This window comes from Lissotriton vulgaris, chromosome 2_1 (assembly GCF_964263255.1).
Source record: "Lissotriton vulgaris chromosome 2_1, aLisVul1.2, whole genome shotgun sequence".
Taxonomy (NCBI): Eukaryota; Metazoa; Chordata; class Amphibia; order Caudata; family Salamandridae; genus Lissotriton; species Lissotriton vulgaris.
This window is the reverse complement of record NC_141687.1, coordinates 1,701,085,581-1,701,101,101: the sequence shown is the minus strand read 5'-3', so window position 1 is coordinate 1,701,101,101 and position 15,521 is coordinate 1,701,085,581.

Below are 15,521 nucleotides of genomic sequence, written 5' to 3'. Positions count from 1 at the left end.
CGCAGCGCTGGCCGGGCTGCTGCGGCTGCTGCTGTCCCCAGCATCCCCCAGGTCCAGGGCTGGATTGGCCGCAGTATTGGAAATTATCATTGCCTCCATGGCTGTTGTTATGCGGGCCATTCCCCTGGTGACCTCAGCGGTGTTTTGTGTCAAACTTGCCTCCATATTAGCACCACGTTGACACAGTTGCGCGGTTGCAGCAGCAAGGCGGCTAATGGATCGGTTTTGCACGCGGGCATCCCGCCTGCGCGAGTGCTCGTGCTCGTCAAGTCTTCCGCATAGCTGTGTTATGGCTGTGGTCAGCCTGCCAAGACCTGCAGCAACCTCCTTGTTTGTGTCAACAAATGCCTTGAACCCTTGCACCATCTCGCCCATCTGCAGGTTGTGCTGGCGGAGCTGGCGCTGGCAGGCCATGATGGACTTTGCCTGCAAGTGTTGGATTTTGACCATGCTGCCTTCAAGCCCCTGGAAGACACTGCCCTCCCGTGCCGGCGCTGCAGTGCTGGAAATGGCACGCCTCCGGGTACTGCTGCTGCCGCCCTGCTGTGTGGGCTGGGGTGCCACTGGTGGTGTTGTGGTGGTGGCCGGGGCCTGATCCGCTGCTCCCTGGATAGGGTTGAGTGTAGCCACAACCAGACTCCTGGCAGGAGGTGTGGTAGGTGCAGGGTGGGCCGTTGTCGGAGAGTTCTCAGGGGAGTACAGCAATGGGGGTGTGCCTGACATTTGTGGGGAGTGAAGGAATGCGTAGTCAATTACCAGGTCTCCCTCACTTCCCTGCCCAATGGTGTTGTTCTCCTCCTCCTCCTCCTCCTCCAGGGCAGCCTGAGTTGTGCTAGGCCCTGCCACCGCACTGGTAGTTGGTGCAGGTGCTGGTGCCTCAGTAGCTTGTGGTCCTCCGCCTGATGGTGCCCCTAGGTATAAAGAAGCATTTGTAAATTGAGTGCCGATGTATTACAGTCACTACAATTAAAGCATTGCACATGTCCTTGCATATCCTTTGAATGTGTTCCACTGTTTTCTATTTTGTGGTTCTGCACTGCCATATTTTGGAAACTTCTGCTGACTACATTTACCATGATGCTTTTCTCTTGTATGTTGGTTACAGTACTGGGCTGGGGTTTGGCTGTGCATTGTGTCTAAAGGGGAGGTGTCTGGTAGGGTGTGTCATGATGTGCATGCTTCTTACCTGTAGCTGTAGCTCTGGCTGAGCTATCCAGGGTCCCGATTCCTGTCACACACTCCCTCTCGATGGTGCTGGACACCAGTTCCTCCAGCTCAGTGAGGGGTGGCGCCGGGTTCCTGCCTCCACCAGTCAATCCAGCTTGCCTCTGCAGCTCAGCCATCTTGCATTTCGTCAGGCTGCGGATGTCGTAAAATCGTTTTTTAAGGTCATCAAGGGTCCTGGGGGTGACACCTACTGCGTTGACCTTCTCAGCTATCTCGGACCAGAGCCTCCTCTTCGTGCTGTCTGGCACAGTGAGGGACAGCCTCCCAAAGAGCTGCCTGTGCACCCTCACCACCTCCTCCACCAACACCTGCAGCTCCGTGCTACTAAACTTGGGCTTTCTCTTCTGGCCACCCTTCTGGCTCTCACTGGTGCTTGCCATCTTGCTATCCACAGTTCTCTGGCTCCTGCTCCCACTGCTGCTCACTGTGAGCTGCACCTGCCTGGGTAGCCACTCCCTGCTTGGGTGGGGGAGGGTGGATCCACCTCATTGGCTGTTTCGGATTTTACCGAATCGGATTTTACCGATTCAGATCTTACAGATTCGGATTTTACCGATTCGGATTGTTCAATGCATTCCTATGGGCATTTTGGCCATGGGGGTGTATTCCGACCTCCGATTCGGTATTTGCCGAATCGGTAATTTCCGATTCGGTGGTAGCCGAATCGGTACTTTCCGATTCGGTCCGTGCCGATTCGGTACGTATCGAATCACAATACCGATGCCGACCGATTCGGTATTTTTTCGGTGTTTTTTTCCTACATCTCGTTTTCCGATTTCAGAATACCGATTCGGCCCGCCTCGGTATTTTGAAATCGGAAAAACCCATTTACCTACATCGGGCCCATGGTTCTGTCTCATATACATTTTCCGTCTTCTGGAGAGGATGTTTTTGTTACTTTCAGCATTTCTCCTCTTGTGGGGAATCATGACTGTTTTTTCTTGTGATATCCATTCTTTAGGCCACCATTTGACGGACAGCATTTTCTTATGCCAAGTTAACTACGGTTTGGATTGGTGACGTAGTATTATTATTTTTATTATTACTAAACAGTCTTTATTCTGCAATGAACACAGCCATAAACGATACAATATATTGAAACAGGATAAAATTCATTAAAAAAATGTAACTCTAAAATGACAACCGACAATATACTCTCATCCTGAAAGACCTCTGACTTATTCATGACTGTATGTGATAACTAATTCCCAAAGTCCCATGTCTGCATGGACCGTTCACGAATACCCCTCTCTGTCTCAATCATATCTGGATTTTATTGATTTTATCATTTCTCTTAGAAAGTGCATAACCACGAATAAAGTGCGTTCATGCTGCTTAAGTTGCATGTTCAAAAGTACAATTCGAGCCTGTCTAAATTCCATTTCTTTTAAATAGGGTTCAAGATAGTTGCCTAGGATCGTAAATCATTTGCATAAAAAGGCAAAGTGTAAAGTATCCGCTGGAGACCGATTGTTGCAGCCACAGGGCCCTCTATCCTCCGCTCGTGCTACAGAGCCAGGAGAGGCCACTAAATGATGAAAAATGTTAACTCTAAAACGGGTGATTAAAAAACGATCATGAGTGCTGGTTAAAATAGTGAGGTAATGCTCTATTCCCAACACTGATTTAACTAAGGCATGTGCTTTAATTGTCAGCTTAATCAGTTCATTTCCTTCTCACTCGGCACTAGCTTTCTAAGAGGTAAGTTCATTAATTCGTTTTTTATCCTCTCTCTTCTTTGTTCTATAATTTATAAAAAGTGTCTGATCTTCCTAGAGCACTGAGTATTTCGTTGATGTATCTTAGCCAGGGGATTTTGAGGGCATGATCTAATGAAAGGCAATCCAAAATTACCGCTTGATTAAAGGAGGCCTCCTCGTTGGACCAAATATTCACCCAGTAAAGCAGGGTCTTGACTGCAACTAAGTCAGTGATATACCTCACCCCGATTTCTTTGTGAACCGAGTATGCAGGATTACCCTGAGGGACTTATTTATGTGTCGTCTATAGTTCAACCACTGCCTTGCCCAGATCTCGCTCTCGTACAAGACCTTAGAGATACAGATTGATATCATTTTAGAATTACCCCAGGTGACCATGTACCTAATCTGTTTGCATAGTTTGTAAGGGCTCCCTTAGCTTTCTTCATATCCATTATATTATTTTCCTTCAGGTTATTTCAATTTAATTTGGCATCAAATAAAACGCGGAGGTATGTAAAGGCTGGAACTTTGGCAATGCTAAAAGTGCCTGCCGTGTAGGATTTTGTGCTATTCCCTCGACAACCCACTTCCATCACAAACGACTTGGGTAGTTGGGGGACAGATCCAGCCCATTCATGAAGAACACAAACTCATTGATTAAAACTTGCAATGCTCTTTGGTTGCATGCTTTTAGCACAGCATCTTCTGCATACAGCAGAACTGGTACTGGTCTACTGCCTGGTATTGGCCTGCAAGGAAATCAAGGCAGATTCTAGCCCATTGATATACAGTGTATATAAAAAAGGTATGGGCATATTTGTTTATTTATTTATTTGCAAAGTTTTATATAGCGCTGGCTAGATCCCGAGGTATCAGAGCGCTTTACATGAGGATCAGGGAGTTACAGGTTATAAACTTACATTGCTAAGTATAGACATAGGAGAAAAAGATGAGATTACACCATAATATGGGTAATTAGCGCATACACATGTCTTAAGGGGAGTGAAAGGTAGAGGGGGACGGTAAACAGGGGTAAGGAATGCGGGTGGACACAACAGGGAGACAAGGAAAACAATGTCTGATGATCGGCTGGGTAGGTGACGGCCGGGGAAAAAACCAGAGCCAAACTCCTCTATAGCTGCATAGGACAGCTCCACTGGGCATCGGCCAAGGTTGCTGGGGCACTGGGGTAAGTACAGACCGTTATGGATTCCGCCTAGGGGGCATCGTCAAAGTTCCATCGAGAGCACCGTTCACGGTGTTACTGGGAAGCGCCGTCCACCTAATTCTCCAGCTCGCCCCAGGTCAGGAGTGCTGAAAAGGATAGGTGGAAGGGACATTTCCAAAGTCTGCAGATCTTCCCCATTCCAAGCAGAAGTAGTGAGTGTTGGGCATTTGAGCAGGATCCCTGTGGTAACGTGTTATGCTCATCTCTAGCAGCCCTGCTGGTTATAACAATTGGTGGATGCTAACAAATTAGTTATTTTCGATGTGGAATGGTAATAAGTAATTTTCAGAAGACCCCACGTTTATAGTTTTATGAAAGGTGGAACTGGAGATTTTTCTCACAGAGCTCCTGGTCCGATTGAGTATTCTTTTTCATCTCATGGCTTTCCCACTTCCCCTCAGGTTGCTCTGAGCACAGAGGAGTAGGTAGGCAGAGGCACAGGGCTGGAGGATGGTTACAGGGAGGCAGAAAAAAACAGCATTAATCTAAACTACTTGCAAAGTCCCTCGACTAAATAAGCGGCTGCCGCCATATTGAGGTCATGCAAGTCCTGCGTGGGCGCCATATTGAGATCAGGCAGTTCTTATCTGGGCGTTCCCGCTGCACATCTCAGCCACCAGGCCCCTAAGCTTCAATTATAAGCTTTACTGCCCCACAGGCCGACCTCTTCACTGAAAGGGAGCTGGTCGCACTGGCAATCTGTGAATTCCAGGCGGCAGTGTTCATGAGGCTTTAGATGGGCGCAAACCGCCCCTCAGTTAATCTGCCTCTTGCTCTACCGGGTTCCTAAATTTTTCCTCGCATATCCTCTTTGGCATATGGAGTCATCAGGGCGTTTATTATTGCTCGCTCCACACCTAATTCATCTAACAGCGACCACAGTTTACTGCGGTTCCCCCTCTCAAACGCTGCAGTGAGATCCATAAAATCTAGATATATGGATCCTGCTTTGGTGATTGTATATTTTGATATCAGTAAATAGGTTAAGGCATTGGCCCACTGTAGATTTGCATGTTTGGAAGCCATATTGGATCTTCCGAGATAATTTGTTTTTTATCCACCCACTCCACTAACCTATTTAATAAGACCCGTTCCATAACCTTGACAGTCAAATCTATCCGGGATATGGGTCGGTAGCAATTGGGTTATGCCTATCCCCCTTCTTATAAATAGGGACGATGATAGCAGTGGACCAAGACTGGGGCATATCAGATAACACTGTTACATTCAAAACCCTAGTCAAGACCGGGCCCACACATCTGTTACTCCCGAACAAGTTAGGGGGGAATCCCATCTGGGCCCGGGGCCTTATTCTTGGTCAGTCCCTCTATACCAATTTTAACCTCTTCTAGATGAAAGTTAATCTGTGAATCACATGGGAGGAGCTCCCAGTCATTGCTATAATGATCTCCCTCCCCGTGATTGTAACGCCTGGTAATGATTCTTCCACCGGTCCTGTGTAATGTGATGACATATGGTCGGTTTGCCCTGTTCAGAAAAACAAGGTCTGTTGATGACTTTTCAAAAGAGGGAGCTATCTTTTCATTCACTAGCCTGAACCAAGTTCAGGCTAGTGAATGTTTTTGTAATGAAGACCTCCGTTCCTTGAGTGCTTTTTTGTAATTATTGTGGCAAATGGCTTCCATTGATATACTGCGAGGAATCTCTTTCAGAGCTGTTTAAAGTTTCCTCAGTGCCTAAGAACACACACTGTCTTGGACTAAAAAAATTGGGAGTAGCCGCTGGGGCAGTTAAAAGAACAGTGACTGACTTTGCTATGGCCTCAAAGGAACTAATTACATCTTCCTCTGAGGGTGCTATATCTAAGCACTTCAGAATCTCCTGTTGCCGCGCTTAGAAAAGGGATGAACTAAAAGCATTGATGTCCACCTGCGACCACTGCAGGTGCCTCCCCTGATCAGTTGGCGAAATTGTCCCCACCATCCTACTACCTTGTACTAACTTAGGACCCTGTACTCACAACCCCAGAGTCAAAGGGTTATGATCTAAAGTCCTAGAGGGCGATATGGTGGGACCCAACGATGATGATACAAAAATAAAATCAATGGTAGTAGCACAGCCCCTTCCTTTATAAGTAGGAGGATAGAGACTATTGGGAGGCCTGACCTAGTATTTCCCTTTCTCTCTGGGTTGTGTATTTTGCTGATCCTCTTATTTCAGAGTAGTTCTTTTTGATATAAGGTATATACCTGATATAATGTGCTACTGTCTCATATATTGTCTTGTATCACAGATGTTGTATGTGCCTGTTGTTGACAAGGATTTATTTTATAAGATATTTCAAAGCTGCACTTTTAGTTGTGTTATCTTTATCAATATTATTCAAAAGTGCTTTTGAAACTGGTTTCTCAGTTCTAGTTAGTTATGTATACATGACAATTATATGTGTTACACATATTTGTTTAAAAAAAGAGGGAAAAAGAAAAAGGTTTTAATCAAAGATGTGGTTGATTCTTTTTTCTCAGTTTTCTTGGTGTTTGAGCTTATTCAGAGCTTGAAATTGTGTTCAGTCTGTCGGACTATGGCCCTGAAGGCTGTACGGAGGCAATCTTTATACGTTTTTGCGTACTAGCAGTAGTTATTAGCCAGTGAAATTGTTGCGTGTTTATCTAGGTTCTTGATCGATACTGCGACCTTATGCCCCTATTCGGCTATAAATCCATTTTTTCCCTATATTGGCATAACCGTTCAAGTGCGATATTCAGAAAGTCATCTCTGGCCTCACACGAACAGAGCCACATTCCAGAATAGTTTCTGCCACTTCCTTTGCAACCAATTAGTGCAATGACAGAGCAGAAGTCACTATCTGATATTCCTAGATTAACACTCCGAGTTCTTCAACAAGATAAAAACTCAGCAAACCTGGAAATCCCCGCTTGCTGTGTTTTGATTAGTAATGGAACTCTAATGAGCAACTGATAGCTATCACTTCCTAGTGACATCTTTAATTGACGTCTTATGTCCAGCAAACTTGCGTCAAACCAGGCACCTGTCAGGTATAAATATTACCAACGTTGCCTTAAGCAATAGCCTGTTGCTGCAGCCTGCTACCTTGTTGCTAGCTGTTGTATGCTGTATGCAGCCTGCTGCTGCAGCCTGCTGCCCCGCTGCTGTTGGTGAAGCTACTGATACCATTATCGCTGCTAAAGCGCGAACAATGGTGTGGTGAGCTTAGGAGCTGAACAGCCGTCCCTCTGCAAAGAGCCCAGCAGACGCCAAGCTGCCCGCGGACGCTGTCCCTCCTCCTCCTCGACGCGCTGAACAGAGAAATCCAGCTCCAGCGCTTCTAGTCTGCCCTCGCGGTGACTGGGATACCGAGTTCCTCCTGAAGGAAATACCAGACTTCCATCATTCTATTCAGAGGTATGGTGTTGACTAAACTCTTAGATGAGAATTCTTGAAGCAAACCTTGGCAAAACCAACTTAACTTAAAGCTACTTACTTACTCCCCTTCCACGTGTTAGGCTTAGGTCAGGCACACTAGGGTAGGCGTAGTTAGAAGCACCAGTTGAGTATTTTAGCCTAATGTATATATGACTGTATACATGTTTTATTACTTTTAAACCATTGTATGGCTAAGAAACCATATCAATGCTTTTACAGTATTATTTCGCAATACCTATCTTACTGTACGTACTTTTTATCATAACAAGTCTTGCAATTGTGGCAATACATTTCTCTTGTACGAGAAGAAAGACTGTTCAATAAATGTTAACCCTTTATTGACAAACGCCCGTCTCTCTACTCTCTACATCTCGTGAAAGTAAACTGCACTAATCTGACTGAGTGAAATACATGTCTATTGTTTCACACGACCCTAGAGATTGACTCTTAATCTGAGGAGCAAAGTTGTCATGTTGCACGGTTGTTGGAAAGCTGAATCCCTTCTTGTCTGTGCCAGGGAAGCTGATCACTTCCTATGCAGAGAAGAAAGTTTCCAGTGACCTCTGAGCTAGTTGGTAACACACCCAATTAAGTTTAGCATAGTCAGTAGAGGCCTGGAAGATCCGCACTTCTACGTCGATACTACTGTTTATGTTATTCCAATGCGCAGGGCCTAGTGGGAAACTAGGAACTACACTACATGGCGCCCAAACGTTTGGTAAGGCGATAAACTAACGCAAGACGTTAGAGTAACTCAGTCGTGCATTTTTCACACAGACCCCTTTCTCCCGTAAATACTCCAATAGACGTCTGGAGTGGGTGAAAGGGTAAATCCGCCCGACCTTAGTAGGAAGAGATTCCTATGTAAAGCTCTGGTTTATTCAACGTTGAAGGATACAGTGTTCCAAAATATTGTGCACCTAATCTTTGTCTCCTTGGAGACCAACTCTGCAAAACCTTGCATTTTAAAAATGCCAGGAGAAAACGGAGCACTGGGGCCGCAGCAGATGCGACTCAGCATGGTCCCGAATACACAGACCCGGGTGCAATTATCATCCCGGTCCACTTAAGAAAATCTATAACTTTAAAACTTATAGAAAACGGACTGACACCACAAGGTGGTACAGTAATTTTCGTGATAGAGGCTCACGAGTATCGGCAGACAGAGGTATTCTATTCATGGATAAACTTTCCAGCGGCAAACGCTACAACAAAAGAGTTTCATTATTACAAAATAGAGGAACATCTGTAAGAGTACGCTCCTTTCGAGGAGATTGAAATTCCACTTAAATTTCAAGAGCACCTGCTCTGGTTTAATGGCGCCCTAAAACATAATGATCACATTACCAGGCTCGGTCCACAAGGTAGACCAGGAGCAACGTGGCCGGTTCTAGCCAGCTACACACCACATCCTGACATTGCAAAAATGTCTAAAGAAGAACTCTTAGTTAACATAGGAGAGTTAACAAAAGCATATAGAGAGTTAGTAAAATTATTTAAAAATAATTCAAACACTCCTAAAAAGAGCTGGGATGGAAATAAACAATCCACTCCCAAGGAAAAAGTTTTCCAGTCCAGAGGAAGGTCTCCTCGACGGAGGGAAAGAACTCCGACTCGAGAACGCCAGTCTCCCCAGAGGGAGCCCTCTGAGAAAAGATATAACCTTAGAAATAGGGATAATCTGAAAAAACCTGATAGATATCTAAGTATTGATACACGTCCCTCTCAATCTTTTCCACAGAATTCGGAAAGAAGCGGACGGTCAGACCCAGGAGAGCACACCAAGTCCAAAGACAAGGAACCTGCTCAGAGTAAAAAATCTCAATTTCAGAAAAAGAAGTTAGCTAGTATTAGAGTAATCAACCATGCCGAGAATACTGAGGACACAGTTGAAAAACGGGGAGTGGGCATTGAAAATGTTGGACAGTGCAGCAGAAATCAGTATAGCGCGCAAGATCTTGATGAGTCATCTGGAGACAGTGGACACGAATGAATACATTCAGGTTGAAACTGCCGACACCAGACTTAGCGAGCCCCATAAAATATCCGAAATAACATTGCGTATAGAGGGTGATAAGACTAGGAAAATAAGAGGTCTATTTTGGGATAAGCTCTCAAAAGGCTATGATATTCTGTTAGCTGAAAAAGATTGGCCCCCGGAGTTTGTCAGGGAGTGCCCTCGTGGCGAAGAAATGATTATGCCTGCCTTCTCGAATCTCATTCCGATTCACAAAAAATATACATATGCAAGGAAATGGGCACCTGCATTATATAAAAATCATGTAGGATGGGATGAGGACTCAACTCCTCACAAAATCCAATTAAAAAGTGAACCAACTGCCCAACGGCAGTATCCCATAAAGCAAGAAGCTAAAAAACAAGTTAGGGAGATCTTAGATCAACTTGAATACCAGGGGGTGATTGAAACATGCACCTCTCAAATGAACAATCCTTTGTTTCCTGTCTCCAAGCCAGACAATTCATATCGTCTAGTTTTGGACTACAGACATCTTAATACATGTTGCAAAACTTTTGCAGTACAAAACTCGCATAGTGCAGCCCTAATGAATAACATAGTTAGGAAAAAATATAAAACAACATTAGACATATCTAATGGTTTCTTTTGTCAAAACATTGCACCAGAAAGCAGATATTTGACCACTTTCTCTGCATTTGGGTCGCAGAAAAAATTCTGTCGACTCCCACAGGGGTTCAAGAACAGCCCAGGACTATTCTCAGCTAGGGTAACAGAGTTACTACAAATATATGATGATGAGGCATTATCTTACGTAGATGATATCTATCTCACAGACGATGACTTGGATACTCACTTGAAAAGAGTGAACACCATTATACTTGGGTTCGCAGCAGAGGGTTACAAATTCAACTTTAAAAAGTCTCGAATTGCCCATCTGACAGTACTATTTTTAGGGTACGAATTATCAAGTGAAGGGAAAAGCCTAGCTGACAACTTCTTAGAGAAGTGCGCTGTACTCCAAGCTCCAAAAACGCTGAAGAATTTACAATCCATTCTAGGTTTTCTGAATTTCAGGAAGAACATACATTCTAAATTACGCAGAGAGGGTTAAACCTCTCTACGAACTAATTAAACCTGATTTTAAACAAATCAATTGGACTCAAAAACACACAGAAATTTTGAGATCACTGCAAACAGACATGTTAGCAAAAACAAAATTAGATACACGTGACAACACACGTGATCTTGTAATCCGAGTCATCCCAGGAAGATGCGGATTCACATACCTAACCTCAAATGAGGGAGAAAAGGTACCAATTTCAATTAAATCTCACTTGTACACACAAGCAGAAAAAGCATTCAGTCACACAGAAAGAACTGTGAAAGCAGTGCAAATCGCATTGGCAAATGAACGAGAACCAGCACACGGCAAACGGATTAATATCCTTACAGCGTAGTCCGCCTTCGAGGCGCTATTCAGCCCAGTAAACCTGCCTACAGTGTCACTGGATCCGAAATGGATACAGTGTGTAGATTCTCTAGGAGCGGAAGACGTAAAATACTATTTCGCCCCACAATTCGAAGAACTGAATGATTTAGAATATGAAGAAGAATATCCTCTGCCAATCGAACTTCTGCCTCTCCCACAATACGCCTGTATAATCTATACAGATGGATTTGTACAGCATTTCAACGTAGAGAGAAAATCCTACGATGCAGCATGTGCGAACATTAAAGGTCGTTGGCTGTGCGGTAAATTCAGACCGAAAGTAACAAAAACTGAATCTGTAAGAAACTGTTCGGTTCAGAGAACTGAAATCAGATGTTTAAAGATGGCGCTCGAAAATGCAGAACGTGAATTCCCGACACTTATCGTGTGCGATTCTCATTTTTGCGTCAACTCTTACAACAATAAACTACAGAGTTGGATTGAAAACGATTACAAAGATGACACAGGTGCCACAATAAAGCATAAATTGCTCGCTCTGGAAACAGGTAGCTCTTTTACACAAAGAACTACAAAAGACTCACGTGATTCACGCACAGAGTCTTCAACGTGATGGCGTTCACGTTGCAGGGAATTCATTGGCTAATACAGCCACAGCGGAAGCAACTAAACCGGCTTCCATAGCCACAAAAAAGCGTACAGAAAAATACATAGACGGGGAAACCATGCTGGCAGTAAAAACGACCGTAAAAGGCGACTGTGCAGCACTACCCGTAAACTATCCACTCAATTATGCATACATAATCGATGCAAACTCCGTTCCTTTTGCTCGAATCCCTGGAGTGGGGGACGGAGTAATTCCAAACAGGAGCAGGAGGGGCTTCCTCTTACTGGAAGCACACATGGGGTTGGGTCTGAGACACCAAACAATTAAGGTTTCTCTGAAAGAATTACAATCAGAGTACTGGTGGCCAGGAATGAGTATAGATATTCAATGTTTTGCTCAAAATTGTGAAAACTGCAACAGAGATCGCAGTAATGAACAGGCCAGTGTAGTTTCAGGATCCCTGCTAGACAGCATAAGGCGGTCTATCGGCGCAATCAAAGAAGAGAAGCGCGTCCCATTGTACACAGTTAAGGCTAAACACACTTAAATAATGTAGCCTCCTGCGCTCAGCTGACGCTAGAACTGTTACAAGAGAGATCTGCGAGTCCATATCGGCATATACGCAATTACCACGTTCCATTCTGACCAGGGTCCTGCTTTCAGCTCTCGAGCTTATAAAGAGGCCATGGCCAGCATGGGAATTGGGTTGCAGTATTCTTGTCCGTCGCACCCCGAAGGGAATAGTGTGGTTGAAAGAAAAAAACGGGACATAAAGCGATCTATAACAGCGAAGGTATTAGGTTCAGGCGCTGGGTGGGTCAAACATTTAATAAGTGTCCAGACTAGTCTTAATAACTTGCCAAGAAATTCTCTAAAAGGTTTCAGCCCATACGAACTATTGTTCGGAATTAGAATGAACATTCAGGACCTCGATAGTCAGATGTCAGTGGTACAAGAAAAAACAACAGACTTTGACATCAAAGATCGTTTGGCTGTTTTACAGGAACTGAATGAAATAAGAAAATCCTTAAGCAACATAAAGTTAAAGCAACAGCCATCTACCACTGACGAGGCACCACAAGCAACAGCCCCAGCAAGGCCTGTCTGGATTCCAAAGATTGGGGATCTAGTCAGAGAAAAGATCGCGGTTAAGAAGGAATTTGGGCCTTCTTACAGAAAAGCAGTACCTGTCTTGGCAGTCACCGGAACAAGATCAGTAGTACTACCGCCCCTTGCTGGTAAAAAGGAGAACAGAGTCGTGTCCATTGACATGGTAAAACCACAAGCATGTGGCCTATAATCAACAGTAGGCCCAGTGGACTCCCAAGAAACAACAGAATACCCAAACTTGCAACAATCCAAGAGGTTCAAACTGAAAGACTAATCACATTCGATCAGCCTGCCGTGCACGGTGAAGCACTATGCAATAATGCCATGGAACTCGTGCCTCTTGAGACACAGATTGAAACAGTTCGTCAAGAAACAACACCAGTCTACACTAATGTGGCATCAGAAAGTGCTACCAAGAGACAGATTGAAAGAACAATCCCATCAATTGACAGAACTGCCTCTGGTTATTTCATCAACTTCGACAACTTCTCTGAAGATCAAAACGACCCCGAAGTGATGCCAGAAACAAGAAAGACTTTTAAAGAAAAAGCAACGGAACTCTTTCATCAACTAAAGGAAATCTACCTTATTTCACCTTGGTTAGAGTTCTGGTTCGGTCTAGGTGTATTTTTCCTCCTGCTTTGGCTCATCATGGTACTTTGTTTGGGAAAATTCATTGAGGGAAAATATATTACAATGGACACAGCAAGTCAGAACATCAACCTAGTCCTGAAACCACACAGATCATCCCACGTGAAGAAAAGAGAACTGTCAACAGTAAATGTCACATCAATTCCAATACCTGGTGGGGTAGTATGGGAGAAAACAGACTATGAAATATATGGTCCAGTCGAATTCCTGAAGTATCCTCGTCAACTGAAGGTTTCCTTAAGTGACTTTGTAAAACCTAGTACATTCTCTGATGATTGGGACTTTAACAGTATTAATGACATGATGTCTGATTTAGTAATGTCAGCTAGATTCACAGATCATGATTATTTACAAGGTTCATCTAGTTATGAGCAGTTATTCTGTTACACACACTATGGTGATCACTACTCGCATAAATCTGCACAGCCTAGAAATGTTTTTATGTATAATCAATGGGAACATTGTGCTACACCACCTAAAAGCAGTTCTAAAGCATTTTTTGAGAGATTCAAATACTTCTCAGGGTTTAACACTAGTGATGCAGAAACGTTTTATTACAAACTGTTAGATAAAACAGGGATGCAAACAATGCTGACAAATTCTAAATTGATATATTCAGAAGCATTTTATGACAAAATGATGACATTTGGTTTTGATTATTGGAAAAATAACATTGAAACGAAAACAATTTGGGGTACAAAAGATTGGCCGGTACAAGGCCTTGAAGCACTATTCAGAACCTGCATGATACCAGAACAAATGTTGTTTTTAAATGACACAATACACCAAACATCCTGTCTTGGCCTAGCTAAGATCAAAGACCTTAAAACACCGTCTATTCCAAATCCAATACCTGAAAATATAACTGCAGATATTGAGTTAGACATGTCACAAATTTTACATTTTAACAGAACACATCCTGATTGGAAAAAGTGGTTAATCTGGCCTACTGACACAAACAGCTGTCAAGATAGATTCCTGAATAAAACACAGGGGTTAAAAATGACCGGACTAGACCCGAGATATTCCCAGAGACAACATCCAGGGATAATAACAACATACAGTGTAGGGAAACTCTGCCTTGAATGGCTAACATCATCCACACTGGCTGAAATTAAGCAACACTTGTCTTTACTAAAAGATGGTGCTGATTTGCGCGATTTCATTCTTGGACCACGCAAACAGCGTCAAAAGCTTTTCATAGCGACCAGTATCTATGCTGCTTACAACGAGGCTTGGAAAGTCAAACAAATTGAAACAGCTGAAAAAATACGAGAAATTGATCGTATTAATTTGGAGAAATCACTTTCTGTAGTGGACAATGGGTTAAGGACTCTGTCTTCCAAAATATATTCGTTGGACAATATTGTATCCTCTGCCTTTGATGTGATAGATAGAGACTTGCTAATGTTACAACATGGCCAATCTCAATTACGTTCTATTATAGAATTGGGCTGGACGCTGCAAAATCTTCGTTCAGGCTATGTGCCTTGGCGTTTAATCAACACAACGTCATTATTTTCCATTTTTAACCTTACTGATAAACAGATCAGTTTGGCACAGAAAGGAGCAGACTATACAATCCTGAGCATCGAAAAACTTGAGAGATTACCATTGACAATGTCAGAGAGTCCTGTCATTGAATGGATAATACACGGAATTATCACTATTCCGATAACAACTTTCCGATTTAAAAAATGCCTTGAATACATACCTGCTGGCCAGTATGAACAGTTGTGTAAAGGATATGTAAAATCCGAATGGAAATTACCATACACACATTCTTGCTATAGTGACAGCGACAAACATGTATTTCTTAGTGGTGACAACTGTAAACATTCACTGAGCGGTACACTTTTGTGTCAGGGTATTAATTTACACGGAGCATGTGATGGAAATTCTAACAACCTTTCATGCCACCAGCTAGTCACACCTGCAACTCAGATAGAGCCCTTCTTTATGCAACTGGCGAACAGGAGTTACATTCTTAGAACGGATCACAGATGTTGTGGCCTTGTGCCAGGGAAAGTTATCTAGTAAGCGTAACATCCATGGTCAAATGCTGTATGCAGGCATTGTTCCCGAGTGGGCCTGCAGACACAGTGACTCCCATCTGGCCTCGTCTGAATCTCTATTCTATACGAATTGATACTTTAAGCAAAATG